Source organism: Prinia subflava, chromosome Z, assembly GCF_021018805.1.
Source record: "Prinia subflava isolate CZ2003 ecotype Zambia chromosome Z, Cam_Psub_1.2, whole genome shotgun sequence".
NCBI lineage: Eukaryota > Metazoa > Chordata > Aves > Passeriformes > Cisticolidae > Prinia > Prinia subflava.
The window spans coordinates 5,173,529-5,190,975 of record NC_086283.1 but is presented as its reverse complement, the minus strand read 5'-3'; positions in this window follow the sequence as shown (position 1 = coordinate 5,190,975).

Genomic DNA, 17,447 nt, shown 5'->3' with positions numbered 1-17,447 from the left:
AGCTGGTCAGCACTTGACCACAATTAACTCAGCTTAGTTACACCTGAGGAATTTATGACAGTTCATTGACTTGGTATTTAAACTGTACTCACTGAAGTAGTGTGCTGACACAGAAAACAGTGAAAATATCTCTAAATTTTGCCTTGACATTTTAAAAATTTAATTCCTATTTAAACCTACATTACATCAGCCCAAATTGCAGACCAGCTTCATTGGGAAAAAAACCTGTGTTTTTTCATAATCCAGACACTACATGAACACACCTATTTTTTTTAGAATTCATATATTGGCAGAGATGGGAGCTGAATTTCCATCTGCAAAAGAGAGCCAGTTTCAGAAAACATTTATACTTCCTTGTGTGATTCTTGTTATGCACCCAAACCCACAACACTTACTGAACAATACCAACATCCAAATGCAAATTGAATGACTTGCACTGCCTCCCTTTATGAAAAGAATGCCATTTTCTGTGTATGAAATGGAGTTTATGGTCTGTCATTCATGAATTATAATAGTAGAACATATTCTGACATTCAAATATTTACATACACAGCTTAACAGGTCTTTTAGATACCTGTATTATTTTAATGGCTACAGACACTTGCTGACCTGGCTATCTGTGGGCTCCAGTGCAGGCCAGAAGATCCAGGTTATAAACAGTGCTGAAGAAAAGCAATAGAGGCAGCAGAAGCTGTAGCACTGGGAAACTACAGTCCCAAGCAGGGAATCTGGCCATTCTTATAAAGAATGCTCAGGCTGAGTCTCTTGAGAGATGACAGGCCACTTCTGCCATCCCACTTACTTTGTCAGTCTAAAGGAGCAGTCATTCTTCTAAAAATTCATCAAGAAACAAAGAGACACAGATTAGCAACTCCCTCCTATAAACAGACCTGAATGACAGCAGCATCCCTACAGTCACCAAAATATGTCTTCCAACATGTCACCTCATCTGCGTGTCAGGCCAGTGCTCAGCCCTTGCCACAAAAACAGGAGGAACACATAAAAATTTATCCTGCAAAGGACTGCATCCGTGGCTTGAAGCTGCCCAGCTCCTGCTAGCACAGTCATTAGCACAACATCTTCATGTTGAAAGGACGCAGGAATAAATGAACCAAAAGGTATTCTTAGGAAAAGCAGGAAGTGCAGTTGCACAATCAGTTTGAACTTGGTCAATACAGTAATGCCTCTGAAACAACAGAGATTCTTTCGGTATGATGATGTCAGTTTGTTCATGAAGCAGCAGTATCTCAGGCATTCTGTGTATATTCTTACAACCATCCTGATTAATATGTACTGCTGGGTGCTGGTGAAGCACTAGACCAGAAATCAGGAGAAATGGCCTCTTTCCTGGCTTCCTCTAACAAGGTTCTGTGACACATCTGTGATTTTTGGAATAAATAATTTAGTTTAGCCATCTTGAAAACTATTCCCTGATCCTAAGCTCTAAAAGGAATAGAGGACAGCTCTGTATGAGACACCAAACCAACAAGTAACCCAAAACACCAGTCAGATTTAGCATATTTCTTTTTACCAGCTTACATCCCTATTTCCTGAACTTAACAGTGGTTCCTTGTAAAACACTCTGTGGCTGAAACACAGAAACAGCTATTAAAGCTATTACTATTTTTGTTTTGATTGTCATTTTCTATTTCTGCTGCTCTGGTGTTTGATTACGTTTGAGACATGGGAATACAGAGAAGAATGCCATTATAGCTGTTCATTCTTCACAAGGTTACTCTCAGGCGGGCTCGCTCACACATGCAGCCACACTCCCATTACTGGTAAAATTCCTAAGGCAAGGAGATGTGCTGGTTTATGGACCATCTGTCAGGCGGCACCAGGACCCTGTATATTGATACCATGTTTGTTGCTAGCCCTTATTTGAAACAAAGTTCAAAGCACTTCCAAGTACAGAGACGGGAGGAACAAAAAAGATGTCAATGTGTTTAGATTACATTAAAGTTTTAAGATTAACTAAAATAAAGGGAAAACAGTCTGCTAGTGGGTAGAGCTCAGTGAAGAGCATTATTATATTACTTCTAATGCACATAAAGCATCTCCTATTAAAAAGGGATGGCAGTTTTACATCCTATTAAATATATCAAAGCTGTTCTTCAATTACAAATCCTTTTATATGCATGTTTTAACAAATATGTCTTTGATAATAGAGTGCAGCAGTAGTTTTTTATATGCTAAACAAGATCCCTACAACACAGCACAATGATAGGAAAGGAAAAGTACCAGAAGAAGGTAGATCTGTTTGGCAGGGCAGGGAGGGACTTATTTCAATATTTTCATTCCCTTTGTAGCTCACAAAACAGAGTTTTCACACCATTGAAATGTACATATTAAGACACTGATAAAATAGCACAACCTGCAAATGGTACACTGAAGGAATTTGGCAAGATGCTATTGTTTTTCCACATCGTTATCTTTGAAAACAAGCTGTGTGCTAATAATGCTAGGAACAACATAAATAAAAGCAAGCCGTGCTCAGCTGCAACCTGCTTTGGAAAACATAAAATTTCATCCAGGCCTGAGAAAAGCATCTTCCCCAAAGAAAGGAGAAGACAATGAGTGAAAAAGCACATGGTCCTGGCCCTATGGACGTACCCACAAACATCACTTCCACAAGCCACCAAATGCTGCTGATCCTGATGCTGCCCTGGGAAGCCCAGCATGGGAAATTGTGCAGTGACCAGTTCTGGCACTGTCTGACCCAGGGGCAACAACAGCATCAGGATGATCAAAGAAAACCAGGGAGGGACACAGTGTGATCCTCAATTAAGTTATTAAACCCCTCTTGCTTCTTCAAACAGTTGCTAGGGCTGGGCAGTGCACCACAGATTTTTCTGAGCCCTCTGTGCAAAAAACCAGCCTCTTGCATTGCCTTCCTATATATGGGGTCTTGGGAACGGAATATTGGCATTTCGTATTTCAGCCGCAGAGACAGAGTTGAGATCCCTGTATCTCACCATGCCACCCCTGGCATTACAATTATGCAAAACCCAAACTCTATTTCTACTTAGGAGAACTGGACTCACAACATTAATTAGATAGGGCAGCAGGCTGCCATAAACCCAGCTCCATTTGCACAGATCAGGTATTATTGACATCTGGCACAGGAATGGGCCCTTGCCTATGGAAACATATATTAACACACAATTAGCTTTCTCAGGCTCCTGATGAATTAATTGAATGGAAGTTCATGAATCTTAAAAAGAAATCAAAAGATATGATAATAATAAAGAGCAATAATAAATTCTGCTTAGCCTTTTGTCCCTCTGGTTTCTTGGTTATGGAGATACGGAAATCTGGAGAGATTTAGTGACATGAAATCACTTAGATAGAAAATAAAGATGAGCAACAGCACTGTAGTGTCATAACTCTCATGCCCACAGACTGAGCACCAGGGCTGTCACTGCACTCAAAGAGCGAGGTCTTGCCTTGCCTGTCCTCTGCTGCTGTTTATGCCTACATGTTGTACTTGGTTCTGCTGGGCTTCTCTGCATAGTACATGAGATCAAATGCCCAGTCTGTCTCCTCAGCAAGGTGGAAGGCAAAAAGGGAAATCTAGAGCCGGGTTAAGCCTCCTTCCTTCCCTAAAAATAATGCTATATATACACAGCACATATATATGTTATATCTACAGCAGCAAACATGCCTGCAGAAATCTGCTCAAAAGTTCAGTCAGAGAATTGGTCCCAGAACTGCTGTAAGATGACACCAGCTGTGAAGTAGAAGGATAGAACCATAAGAAATTGGCTGTTGTCCCTGACTGTCATGCTCTGTCTAAGAAAGATCCACAGAATGATAAAACTCTGTGGTGCTCCATGAGCAGTACATGCCACTTCTAGGACAACCAGGTTGTGCAAGACAGATGCTGTCTGCCTTGGCTTGCAGAAGGATGTCACCCAAAGGAAACGCTACCTCCCTTTGTCTCTGGGCCAAATCCTCTGTGTGATATAGATCAGTATCACACCATGGAAGTCAATATTGCAGATTCCAGCTGGTAAAATTGGCTTCAATCCACCCAGTCAACGAATCAGATGCTCAGCAGGTGATATACAGTGTTTGACTTGCCTAAGCAATCATTACATCCAGAGACTCGGAGATATAGCCCAGAGTCTAAGCAAACAAGACAAAATGTGTTCCTCTTTCGGCCTCATATATATCATTTCATATTAAAAAGATTTCTTGTGTTGGAGGCATCAGCATTACTTCCAGCAGTTCCTGGTGCTAAAAACTGACAGTACGTATGGCTGTGATTATTTGTGCTGATTTTTTTTCTCTTTCCAGCTGCCTCTGTTAGCACAATGGCTAAATGCAAATTGAAATCGCTGTGGTGATTAGCTGCAAATACTGCTTTTTGCAATGGATTTAGTGTCAAAAGCAAACAAAGGACCGTTCTCCAGTGCACTGCAGACAGTATGATTGTGTACTTCACAGATGTCATCGTGCAATCAGTTTTTCATTACTGGCCTAAACATAACTTTTGATAGAGCTGAGAAAAAAGAGTGGCCTGCGATGGGAAACAATAGTTCCCTTACCTGGGACACAGTATTTCTTCCCCTGCAGACATATTGATTACTGAGGGGCTGCTGAATGAATGAGGTGCTACTCAGCATGAGCATAGCTGGAACAAGCCCTGTATAATTAAAGAAAGGAACAAACGACCTGTCCAAAAACTTACAGTGACGATCCCACAGCATTGTAATTCATAGCCAGGTGCACTTGTTTCACTTTTTCTCAGCTATAGGTGAAAAAAACACAGCTGAAGGGTAACAAATATACAAAAAAGGAAGGAATTGTTTCTAGAGCTAGAGGATACTGGGGAAAATGCCCAACACCTGCTGTCTCCTCAACCAGGAGCTAAGGCATCTTTTTTCAAAGATGTGAAACCTTGCCTTTGAGATCATTACAGCTGGGCTGTAATGCTACACAAGCTCCTCAAGAACAGAAAAGTGCAGAAGTGGCACAGCTAACCAAAAATCTTCCAGGGTTGCAAAAGGCAGAAATCAAAAGCAGAGTCTGCTCTCTTTATGCACAGTGAGCAGATCACGTAGTCATGGCTGACAGAGATTTAGATTAGACATGTTTTGAATGTCAGAAAATAATCACTGTTCTTCTACTATGGCTGATTTTTCAAGGCTAGACAAACAAGAAAAATGTAGAAATGTTCTCACCTTGAAGAACAAGACATTGGATAATCTCTTAAAGTACTGTTTCATCTTTTTAAAAAGTTATTATTATAATCTAGTATTGCATTGATAGGGCCTTAGTCCCTGGAAATCACAAAATTCCCGTCCAGAGAGAACAAGAATCCCTATACTGAGAAGGAAGCAGGGGATGTGCATCTGTGCTACTGCTCTGTGGGCTTCCTCATGAAGAAAGGTGTTTGTACCAAGAGGAATAAAGGGGCATTGAGCAATCACTCAGAACTTATTTAATCACATCAGTTAAAATCTGTGATGCTTCACCACATCCTTATGTGTCTTGCTGGGATGTAGAAGTGATTTTTAAGGCATGAAGTTGGAATAGTGGAAGAAGAAAGGCAGCCTGCACAGCAAACAGGAACATTGCAGGAAGTTTAGACAACGCAGTATGAATGACTGAGTAAATTAAAGGTAAGGAAGTATTTTAAAAAGCCAATACAATAGTAAGGAGATTTTTAAATTTATAGTCCTGGACTGTGACACTAAAGCAGAGGAAATAAGGCTGAAGATAAATTTCTGTTCTGACATGCTATTGTTCTGGTAAATCAGGGGTGTTTTTTTCAGCAAGGGGTGATGAGAAGACAGAGAATAAATGGTAGAGATGGAAAGAGGTATGGCAAGACAATCACACTCAACCACACAACAGCATCTGCTGGTAACGTGATGTGCCACTATAACTGTAACCAAAATACATGGAAGCAGGAAAGATAAAAAAATGTTTCAAAGGGATTCCCAACTGTTCCCAAGGCAAGGATTTGGACCAGGTGTCTAAGATAAATGACTGAGGAAGATACAGTCTGTTGTTGATTTTCTCAGAAGTCTTTGGTGCCTCAGTTTCTCCACTGCTTGTTTATATTCACTCTTTACAGAACATCATGAGAAAATCAATAAATTAATGATCTGAACTGAGAGAGCACAGTACAGGAAAGCAGACCATTCTCTGCCTGAGACTTTTTCCAGAGAAGTGTTATGAAGGTCCTGTCCTTAATAAAATTTCTTAGTATTGATAAAATTCTGACAACAAAATTGGGGCTTCAGTATCAGAGAGAAAACTGTGGCTATGGTAAAGATCTTCCCAAGGCTTCAAGGTTTAAGTAGTCTCCTAAATTTTTTTTTTTTTAAACTTTATCCCTTGCCTTATAGCCCAAAACAGTGAGAAAGAAAAAAAGGAAACGATGTGATCAATAATTAAAGGACTGGAAATGAACAAATGGAATTAATTGTTCCAAGAAGGGTGAGGAAAGGAACCTGAGAAATATCATCTATCTTTATCTCTCAGTCTGGCAGTAAAATTTACAAAGCATCTTGAGAAAGAGAGAGTCTGAGGCTATATATTGCCCATTTTAGGTTTCTGAGTGATAAAAATTTAAAGGTTGTTTTCAGGTTGGGTTTTTTATTTCTTTCTACATTATACTTTCTCATTTTATGACACTTCTCAGACTTGAATCATTCACAGCAGATGGCTCCATGAATACTGGATATTTCCATAAATAATGACAGATTTCCCTCTAGTCTCCCCACCCTCCTCCATTCCACATGCCCAGATCTTTTGTGTGTTATCTGCAAACACGCATTCAAATTCTGGTCAGCAAACAAGCCTATCTAGTACAATTGTCACTTCTGCAAGCCCAGTAGAATCAGTAAAACAATGAACTCATCATCCTCTGATTCAAGAGCATTTTTTTTCCCAAAGAAGTTCAGAGAAAGAAGGGAAAATCTGCTAGACAATTAATGGAATTTAACACCTCCATGGGTAACAGTAGAGGACCGCTGCAGAAAGAATTCTGCGGTATTCCACAGCATTGGTGACACAGATTTTCTGCACAATGACTTTTAGTTCAGGAGTGAACAGGAAATGTACTCAGGTCCTCTGAACACCCCGGCCACCAAAGAATCTCCAAGCATTATAGTAAGTGTGAAATTGTCCCTAAATTTAGCTATGGAAACTGTTTGCACAGGTAGAATTTCAAAAAAAAAGAAAGAGGAAAAAAAAAAGGAGCCTCAAGAGTCAAAAGGAGCCCAAAAATCCTTGATGTTGGGGCATAATATTTTTAACTGATACACATACAATAAATTATAGATGATGATACAGTCCTAATAAAAAAAAAGCAAGGTAACTTTTAGTTTGGGACATTAAGAAGAAAATATGAAAAGATTCATATCAGAGCAAAAATTTATGGTTAACTTATTGCTTCAAGTGCTCATAATCTGCCATCTATATACATTTCTACCAAATGACCCTCTAAATAATTAATAGATCTAATTCTGTCAGTGTTGCCAGGGCAGGTTTCCCTGTAGAAGGTTAATGTTATGATTTAATTATTTATTTATGTTTCTAGCAGCCCCAATCAGGCTGTTTTAATGAGGTCACAGGCACAGATTATCACAACCGACTGGCCTAGCAGGAACCTTCAGCACTGCAAGTGATTCCACTGCACAGTGGAATCCCACAGGAAACTGCCAACAGGTATTGGGAAGTAGAGCCAGGTCCCTAGCCAGGCACCAAACACTATTCAATCCTTTCCAAGGAGTAGTATCAAACCACAGTAGTCCAGATAAAACATGGAAACACAGGAATTGCTAAAGTTCATCAGCTCCACAGTTTATCTATGCAATTCCCTTGTTTCATAATGCCCAGAAAAGCACAGAGAAGAATATCACTATAAGAAGATGCAGGATATTTTGTTATTACGGCAATGCTCATCTGTAATAGTTAACATTTAGGCTCATCTGTAATTGTTAGCATTTGGATTCAATCCCAGTGATGATCCTCCCCATGTCAAAAGGGGTGCCTGGCAGTTATGAGAGTCTTCACACTCAACACTAGGGACGGAGCTGGTAAAAGAGCAGCATTTTAAGAGCTCATGTATCTGCATTTCTATGTACTCAAAAGATTCAAGCACACAAAGAAAGCAGAACCAGTGTGCCCTTCTTTTACTGCCTTGCTCTTTTTTTCCATTCTGCCCCCAACATGTTTCAGCTCTCTCCAGGCTGCTTGAGGTATTAACAGCCAAATGCCAATATTCATTTTCACAAGGACATTAGAGACCAGAGCATTCACCTTGCACTCTAACCTCCCACTCTCCTTGGGAGAAGGGCTATCCAGGGACACTCTGCTCTCAGCCATTCTGGTTTCAATGGGTTGACAATAATAAGGGAGTCCTGGAAAAGCATGGCCTGCCTGGATAGGAAATGGTGAGATCTCTATACTTTGTTATTCAATCTCCATTCAGGCTGGTTGAGAACAGCAGGAGGAACAGATCAGATGTGTCTTTTCTTTTTTCTGCTTTCCCCCTTTCTTTGCCAGCAAAGGTGTCTTTCTGCCTCTTTTACTTACCAGCCTTTTTGTTCTGTTTTGGTTTCTGCAGGGTTGGTTTTTGTTGTTAGGTTTTTCTTTTTTTAATTATTGAATGTTGTTTCCCCAGCCAAACTGCCTTCAGCTCCTGTTCTGTTTATTATACTTGGCACAGAAAGGGATGAAAAGCAATGAATCTTGGAAGGGAAACCAAAGCCTGCAATAAGCTGTATTCTGAATTACCCTGTAGCATGCTGTCTGGGAACAGGAAGACTTGCCATGCTGATACATACAGCTGAAAATTGGGTTTGCCATGTACGGTGGTGTTAAATGAAAGCCTTTCACCGCATCCCTCACAGACTGCCACTGTGCTGTGCCCTTCATGAACACTCCACTGCTTATTGGCACAGGTATAAAAATGTTCTTTGGATGACAGACAGCTCAGGTAAGCTCTAGAGAAATCAAAGCAGGAAAGCAGTTAAAAGGCTAGCGATATTTCTATCACTAACTCATGGATAGGTTTTTTCTTTCTAACAATTTCCACCTCAGAAAGCTCCAGGTCACTAAATCAACACCCAGAACAATGAATAGAAGATATTGAAAAAGATCACATAAAATTCAGTGTTCTCACAGAAATGTGGAAGCTCCTTCTATTTCCATGTGTTGGCTAACCCCAGGTTTCCATCAGGTTGAGAAGTTTTATGCCTCATTCACACACTGCCTCAGGATTCTGTGCAAAATCCCACTGAAAAGAATGGAAACTCATTGTACAAGGTAAATTGCATTAATTTTATCAACAAATGGGACCATCCCAATCCTCTGATCAGATTCCCAGGAGGCTACAGACCAAAGATTCTCACTTAGGAATTTCCATGCTGTGCACAGGGGAAAAGGCCTGGTCCCCTGCAGTCAGAGACTCAACATCACAATCCCTGGTGGTTTAAGTTACCGTTAGGGCTGCAAGTCCAGCAGCTGAGACACCGCCAACCAAATCTCTCTACACAAACCCCAGCAGAGGGCTCAGGGATGACAGCAGCAGTCACAGAGTATTTAAACTGTCCCAACAGGAATGCGACAACATAGGAGTCAACTGTCCAATGATCTGGCTGCTGACCTGGCAATATTCCCACCAGGAATCCTCTGCAGGGGACAGTCCAGCGTTGTCATTTGGGTTTGGTATAACTAAGCAGAAGCAGGTGATGTAAAGCTACATGTTCTCTGCACAATTTCCCTCACCCTTACCCTGACAGGGAATGTTGGCCCCTTGTTTCAATGAGTAACTGGTTTCCATCATTTTAAAAGAAACCACAGAAGTAGTGGCAATATTTTCCCTCAACAGGCAAATAAAAGAGAGGAAAATGCTGAGCCCACCAGCACTGTCTTCTCAGGATGCAGATTATTGCAGGACTCAGGAGAACAGCTCTAGAGAGCTTTCCTAAAGACCCAGCTGAGGCCGTGTTACATCCAGAGCAATGTCCTCGTTATTCTCAGGCAGCCGCAAACTGCTGCCGAGACCCGCGGGACTGGGATGGAGGGAGAAGAGCATCCAGGCTGCCTCTCACACATCCTCACCTGCAGCAGCCCCAGCAGCAGCCAGCAAGCCAGCCTGCACTAGCGGAGGAGAGGCAAGTGCTGCCCTTCCCATTTGTGCTGGGTGTTTTCTGGGGTTTGGATTACATTCCTTTTTAAAGGAACTGTTTATCTTCTGCCTGTTTTCTGCTTGTTCTCTTTACAAACAAAACCCATGCTTAAGATCTATTACTCCCACAGATGTCCTTTGGTTTTCAGCTAAGGGAAGAATGAATCCTAAAAGCAGAGACTGATGAGAACTTCTTTTCCCATATCTACCACTAATTCAGAGGTCATGTTCCCCTTGATCCCTCATGTCTTTAAAAGCATTGTTTGCAAATTGCTGTTTTCTCTGATGTCTTTTATCATCTGGTTTTAGCCCCTGTAGTTAACCCACTTCTATTTCAGATCCGGGTTCTCTTAAAAACAGATCTTAATCTCCAGGCAGCTCCCAACGTTGATTTTTTTTTTTTTTTTTTTTTTTTTTGTACGGTACTCACTTCTGTGTCTTCAGATTGGGAGATACATCAATGCACTGCGGGACAGCTTGGAGATCAAAGCAAGCCCATATCTTGGATCTATGCCCAGGCTACAATGAGGAAAGTGCTAGGAGTGCTGTTCTGCCCACACATTCACTCCCCCAATGCCACCCAGCTGATTAGTAAACCATGACTTTTCATCTCAAAACCCTGTCTTTTTGCCACTATGATGTTTACTGATGCTTCCATTCATTCTGTTATTATTCTGTTATTATTCTGTTATTATTTGAGCTTCTATCAATGTATTTATTATGGGGTTCTCTCAGGAAACAATTAAAAAAAATTGTGTTACACTGGTCCTTATCCTCTGGTACCAGAACTCAAGCTACAGGATGATACAATTACCACATGAACTATTTCATCCCTGAAATCTGATAGGAGAGGAATTCTTCTGTGGGAACTCCTCCATGTTCTTGTACAGCAAAATCACAAAACTTTTAATTTTTCTGAACACTCTTTCAACATATTTATTGTTTCCTGGCCCTACATGCAGCAAGCTTCCTGCTTCACATGTTTGACACAGGACCTAAGCGATTTTTTTGTGATATCTGTAAGTTTCTCCAACTCTTCTGACCTTTCTTACTGCATTTTCCCCTATAAAATGCCTGGGTTTATGAGCCTATCTATTCTCCTCCTTTGTCAAACCACAGTTATGTGAAAAATGCCTTCTTGCTTCTAGTATGTTTTACCTGCCATTCAGCCATTTCAGCTTCTTTGCATTTGGTTGGGGGTTTTTTTGGGCTTTTTGTTTGGGCTTTTTTTGGTTTTGTGGTGGTTTGTTTGTTTGTTTTGGGGTTTTTTGGGGGTTTTTTGTTTGGTTTTTTTTTGTTTGTTTGTTTTTGTTTTGTTTTGTTTTGGTGTTTTTGTTTTGTTTTGTTTTGTTTTTGTTTTTGTTTTTTTGGAGGGGGTTTGGTTTGTGGGGTTTGTTTTGTTTTGTTTTGTTTTGTTTTTTTTGTTGGTTTGGGGTTTTTTGTTTGTTTGGGGGTTTTTGTTTGTTTTCTCAAATCAATGGATAATTAAGTCCTAATGTAGCATTTTTCCTACTGAGGCCCGAAACTCCTGTCTGAGTTGCTGACAAGGCTTCTTTAAGGATCTGATTTGGTTCCAAGCCTTCATGAACACAAAGCACCACTCCTCCACCAGTACTTGACTGTCTTTTCTTACACTGTGATCCTTGGCCTCCCCTCCTCCCTCTCTGAGGCTTGCAGGCTGGTGTGTCAATACCCCAGCTTGAAGCTATTTCTTGGGCACCTACACAGAACCACAGGACCTGCTGCTCCCGCCTCCTACTTGTCTGCAAAGGACTTCAATAACACACTTAGCACTAAGTGTTGATTACCGTTCCTGATAGATCACTGCTGATTTCTGCCCTGACCTTTAATTTAAGGACATGGATTTCACCTCTCAGAGAATGTAATGTCTCAGAGGACCTGTGGTTACTGGAAGGAACTGGTTTAGACTTAAATCCTTAGACATGTTTAGATGTTTTTCTGTATCCTTTCTGCTTAGTCCAGTTTTACAAAGTTTGTGTCATAATCCTTAGGGACATCAGGGATAACTTCATCCTGTCCTGCATGCATTGCTTGTACAAATCACGTCTATAAAATCTTCTCTCATCTCCCCTTTAAATGAGAAAGGGGCAAGGAGCAGAGCTCTTACCAGACTGCTTAGTTTTTATCAAAGACCACTACACACGCTTATATTCTCACGCACCCACTGATAATAAACTCTTATCACACAGACAGATCTAAAAGAACACTGTGAAGTGACATTTAGTCTGTGAAGCCTTAATTTAGGCAGCACAATGATTAGAGTGTTTTAATATCATAATAACTGATAAATAGACTATGTGTCAGACATTTCATTCCCTTTTAATCAAAACTCCTAGTCTGCTAAATTAATCACCCCCTTGGGGTACAGTAGTAGATTTCCAATTTAGTCATAGAGCATCATTAATAATGAAAAGTTCTGGAGGCAAATTCTGCTATTCATGTTTCTTTGTATGATCCTGAAGGTTTAAAGAGACAAGACAGAGAAGGTAGAAAGAATCAACACCTTGCAACAATCCGATAAACAAACATCGTTTTGGATGTCAATCTTCTAATGATTCTCCTCCTTGAATATTAAAGATATCACAAAAACCCCCCAAAAAACCAAACAAAAAACGCCCAACCAAAACAGAAAGCAGTCAGAAGGGTTTTAATCTTACCCAAAAGGTGTTATCAATATCAAAGCTAAAATGCATGAGGAATGGAGAGCAAGGCTGCATTTTGAACAGTTCCTCTATTGTGGTGCTGTTTTCGTCTCTTTAATTGGCTAGTTTCAGAATAAAGCTGTTTCTGAGCAAGTGTTCTTTATCTGGTATGTCTTGATTTTTATGACTAGAAAAAATCGTTAAAGGCATGTTTTCTTCTCTTTTGTCTAATTATAAACAAATACTTGCACAGAGAATAAATGTCTGCCCCACACACTAATGGATATGCATAATTTTCTGTTCTTGTCTTGTCTAACTACATTTACAAATTTGTAACATATTTGATGATAGCAATATCTGAGGAGAATGACTGGCACTGATTAGCTGAGCTAACGGCAACACTAATTCTGTTGGGTTTTAGGGAAGCATTTTCCCTTTCCATACCTACTTGCATCTTCTAATTAATGCAGAAGTTCAGGCTGACTCTGAGCCTTTTCAGGACACAGGTAAAGCTACATTTTAGAGCGTCCATCAATTTCTTCCTCTTTCTTATGTTAGGTGCAGCAGTGGCACTAGAATTTGGGAGTAAGTTCATGTAGCCATCCTTTGCCATTCCCACAGTGCCAGGCCCTTTTTTTTCACCACTTCTGACAGAATAAACATAGGGAGAGCAGAGCTTTAGATAGCCACCAGCTAGTCTAGATTTACAAGCTGATAGTCTCCAAACACTTTGTTGCTATCAAATTTAGTGCTATCACATTTAGCTGCTATCACATTTAGTACCAAAAAAACCACCAAACCATAATGCATATTCACACCTTGTTTGTGCTTGGATGTCAACCAAAGTAAACACATTACTGATTCAGAAATGGCTACAACTGTTATCCCAGAAAGTATCTCTGTACACCTATATCTGTACCTCAGCTGTCTGTGGTGAGAGATCATTTAATCCTGAGGCACTGCTTGACTTTTTGCCCCATGTGGAGCAGGCAGGTCTGTGCTGCGTAAGCGAGGGAGCTCTGCCTACAGGAACAAATTGCTGATTAGAAGATTTCTTTCTGTTCTTGGGGCTTGGGGGAGTTTCTCAAGTAAGCTTTCCAATAAAACCCTCCTGCAAATCACTCTGGTGTGCTGATAGTGATGCCACTCCTGTCCCTCCTCCACCGGGGGACCCATAAAAGTCCAAGGCCAGAGACTGCTGCTGAACCAACAAGCAGGAAGGATTTACAGCCGACAGTGACATCTGACCTCATCAAACTTCACTCTGGGCAATTTATCACTTCTCCATAGGAAAGCAAAAGCATTAGGATTGAGAAGGCATGAGTGGAGACAGAAGGAAGGGGGAGCAAATCACAGTCACTTTAGCTCCACTAAAAATTATAGAAAAACCACCAGCAATACAGAGAAGTGCCTAAATGCCCCTGAAAGCCAGTGTCTTGGGTAAAAAACCCATAGGCATTAAGTGAAATGGGATTAAAACAAATGCTGAAATTTATCAAATAATGGAGCAACCCCTTGTCTCTAAAGCTACACAGCTCAGAAGAGGCAGAGTCCTGCAGGTGAAGTGAGTACAGGAAAACCTGCCTGCACTTTGTCTAAGTCTCATTGCCATGCTGGTGGTGAGGACCCAGTAGGGACCCCAGTGAGGAGTTTTCTGGAACTACAGTGTTTCAGCATCTGACCTGCTGGCATATAACACATTCAGACAGCATATATGCAGCCAGGGAGGCTGGCTCTGGGTGCGCAGGAAACAACTGAGTGCCTGTGCAGGACAGACCACAGACTGGTGAAAAAAATAAATTGCAAGGGAAAACCAGTGAGACAGCTGGACTGTGTCCTGTGAGAGGCATAGAACACAGAGATCTTAAAGGAAAAGTTTGGAGGAAGTAAATCCATCTGATCACATGAGCCTTTTACTCAAATAAATGTTTTCCCAGAGGAACATACTTGCCAGAGCCACACATTTGCCCCATCTGAGATGCCCACACCTTGGCTGCTTTTCCTCTGCTGTGTATTGAAAACTGTACACAAAGAGAGCTAATAAAAGGTTCTTTAAGGGTAAGAGCAGAAAGTCTCTGTGTACAGGGACCAATAAACAGAGAACAAAGAGCAATGTTTTAATTAAAAAACATTGACAATTTTTTTTCCACTCTCGTCTTCTAAATTTCAAGCCCTCCTCCCACTGATGCATTTAGAGAGGTGCCTAAGAAGAAAGGCACTCAAATCCCCTACTGGTTTCTAAAAATCTCAGGTTTGTGTTTTATCAGAACAATGTGAAGTTGAGATGCACTGTCATTTTGCCTGAAGGTAACTGCTGAGAAGAGGATCGTGGGAGCCCTTGCCAGCCCTCTGAACCACACGTATCAGCTTAATTAAGGCAGCTGGGACTCCAGTGGCCATTTATACTATCAGAAGAGAGAGCTGTTCTGCATCATAGCCACCCTGTTCTCATCATAGCATCAATTTCTGACAAACCACCATTGAATGTTAAGGTACAAACCCCTTGACATTAACAGTGAAATCACAGCTTCTCAAAGAATCCCAAAGGGCTGAGGATGGACAAAATTTCTATTTCACAGCTGATTCACTCACTAATATGTAAATAAAAGATACTGACAGAACAGAGTAAATGCATGTGTGGCAGTAATAGGCAGGAAAGATGTAAAGATTATGGTTTGAGAGAGACAGCATGGAAATAAAAACCAGGCAAAAGTAAGGCAAACATAAACAATCAAGAACAAAGATAATTCCCCCCCTAAAAAACACTCGCAGAAAGTTATTGGTTAGGAGAGAAACATATGTCTTGTAACCACAGTAAATAGTTCTCAAAGAGAATCTCAGCATCTGCAGATGGAAATCCTAACACAAATTCAAGGATGAGGAATTGCACTCAAGCTACCAGATACCCCCTTTAATTGTCTGAAATTTTACATCACTAGCAGATGTGCTTTTAATTCTTTTTATCTTAATAAGGCATAATATATGTGGGGCACTAAGGCACTAGAGCTATTTCTGTTGACTTTCTGCACAGCAAACCTAACACTTTTCTTGCAACCCCCATATCTTCTGTGTCTGTTTATTTCTCAGTAACATAAAAAATGCAGCTGACTTAAGTTTTGGCTACTCATATTCTCCAAACTACTAGTTACGATTTTATCTCTTCTGTCAGTGGCCTAAGACACCCAGTGTTTTCCAGCAGTTTTTTTAAAATAAAGGATCGTTTATTAATGAAGAAAAAGTGTTTTATTTATGTTTGAGAAAATTTTGTTAGGGATATGTAAAGTTAATTTATTGTTAGAAAAATTGTCTCTAAAACTGAAAGTTGTCTATTTTGAAACAGTAGTTTGAGAGGTGCAGTTTGTGTTTCTCACGTACTGATCCTCCCCCATGGATCTGGTGAGCTCTGTCTCTGAGGAAGAAAAACCCATTGCAATGCAAGGTCTGAGGATGGTGCAGCACAGTAAACACAGCCTGGCTTCTTGAGGTCAATTTAGATTACAAAGAATGAGACTGAGACTCCAGAGCTGCAGCTTCCAGAAAGCCCCATCATTAAAAAAGGCACACACACCCCTCAAAACAAAACAAAACAACCAACAAACCCAACTCTTAATAAAAACCAAAAACACAACATCCCTTCCCCCAAGATTTCTGAAAAAACCCCTTCACTCTTTCCCTAAAATACGTTATTTATTTAAAGGAGAGAAAGGAAGAAAGAAAAAAAAAAAGTATTTACCATCAAATTCAGCACTGGCTGACTTTTCAGTAATCCTAGCACCAGACAAATTACAACATTCCTCACTACAGCTTTCCAACCCAGTAATCCTACAAAGAACTGTGCAATCAGAATTTTAAATGCCCTGGGAACTGAGTTAATACCAGATGGTATCCAGCGATATTCATCATTATAATTTCCTAATATTATATTAACATTTACTAGTTTAGCGCTTGAATCATGTGGCACGACACTGCTAAAATGTATGTCCTGAACTCAATATCACACAGAACAGTTTTCCCTCTCTCTTCCTGGCTGTCATTTCTTCAAGTTTTTAATGATATTGTTTTTTTAACATTTTATGGCCTTATGAAAATGCAGACTTACACATATAATATGATTTTGTCTTTTCAGTTACAATAACAGTATTAGAACAATCTATGGGTGCTTCTGCCATTTCAAGAGGTCCCACATTTTTAATACTATCAAGATGAAAGTGTTGCTTTCTTTCAGACAATGTAAAATAGGATGTATGAGTCAAGTATGCATTTTCTGCATGGGGGAATTATAAGAGCTGTGAATTTCCTTATGTTGTTCTTCACAATACTGCATTAGAAAAGTGCTGGAGATCTCCAATTGCATGACTTTTTCTTCTCCACATGCAGGTTTATGGCACTTAAGGTAAATACTTCTTATTCCAGCTTCACATCCAGGCTAATTCACTAAATTATAATTGTCTGAAAGGCATTACAGTGATAAACTTTTTACAGAGGAATTTAGTTTTTTCTTAATTGTATCACATACTTCCAGACTTCTTTGGTGAACATTTTCCTTAGAACAGGTCTACACTATTTTTTTTAGCATTCAGCTTTGTTTGGAGAGAAAAAGCATTTTTGTCTCCTACGCTTCCCACCTTGTGCCT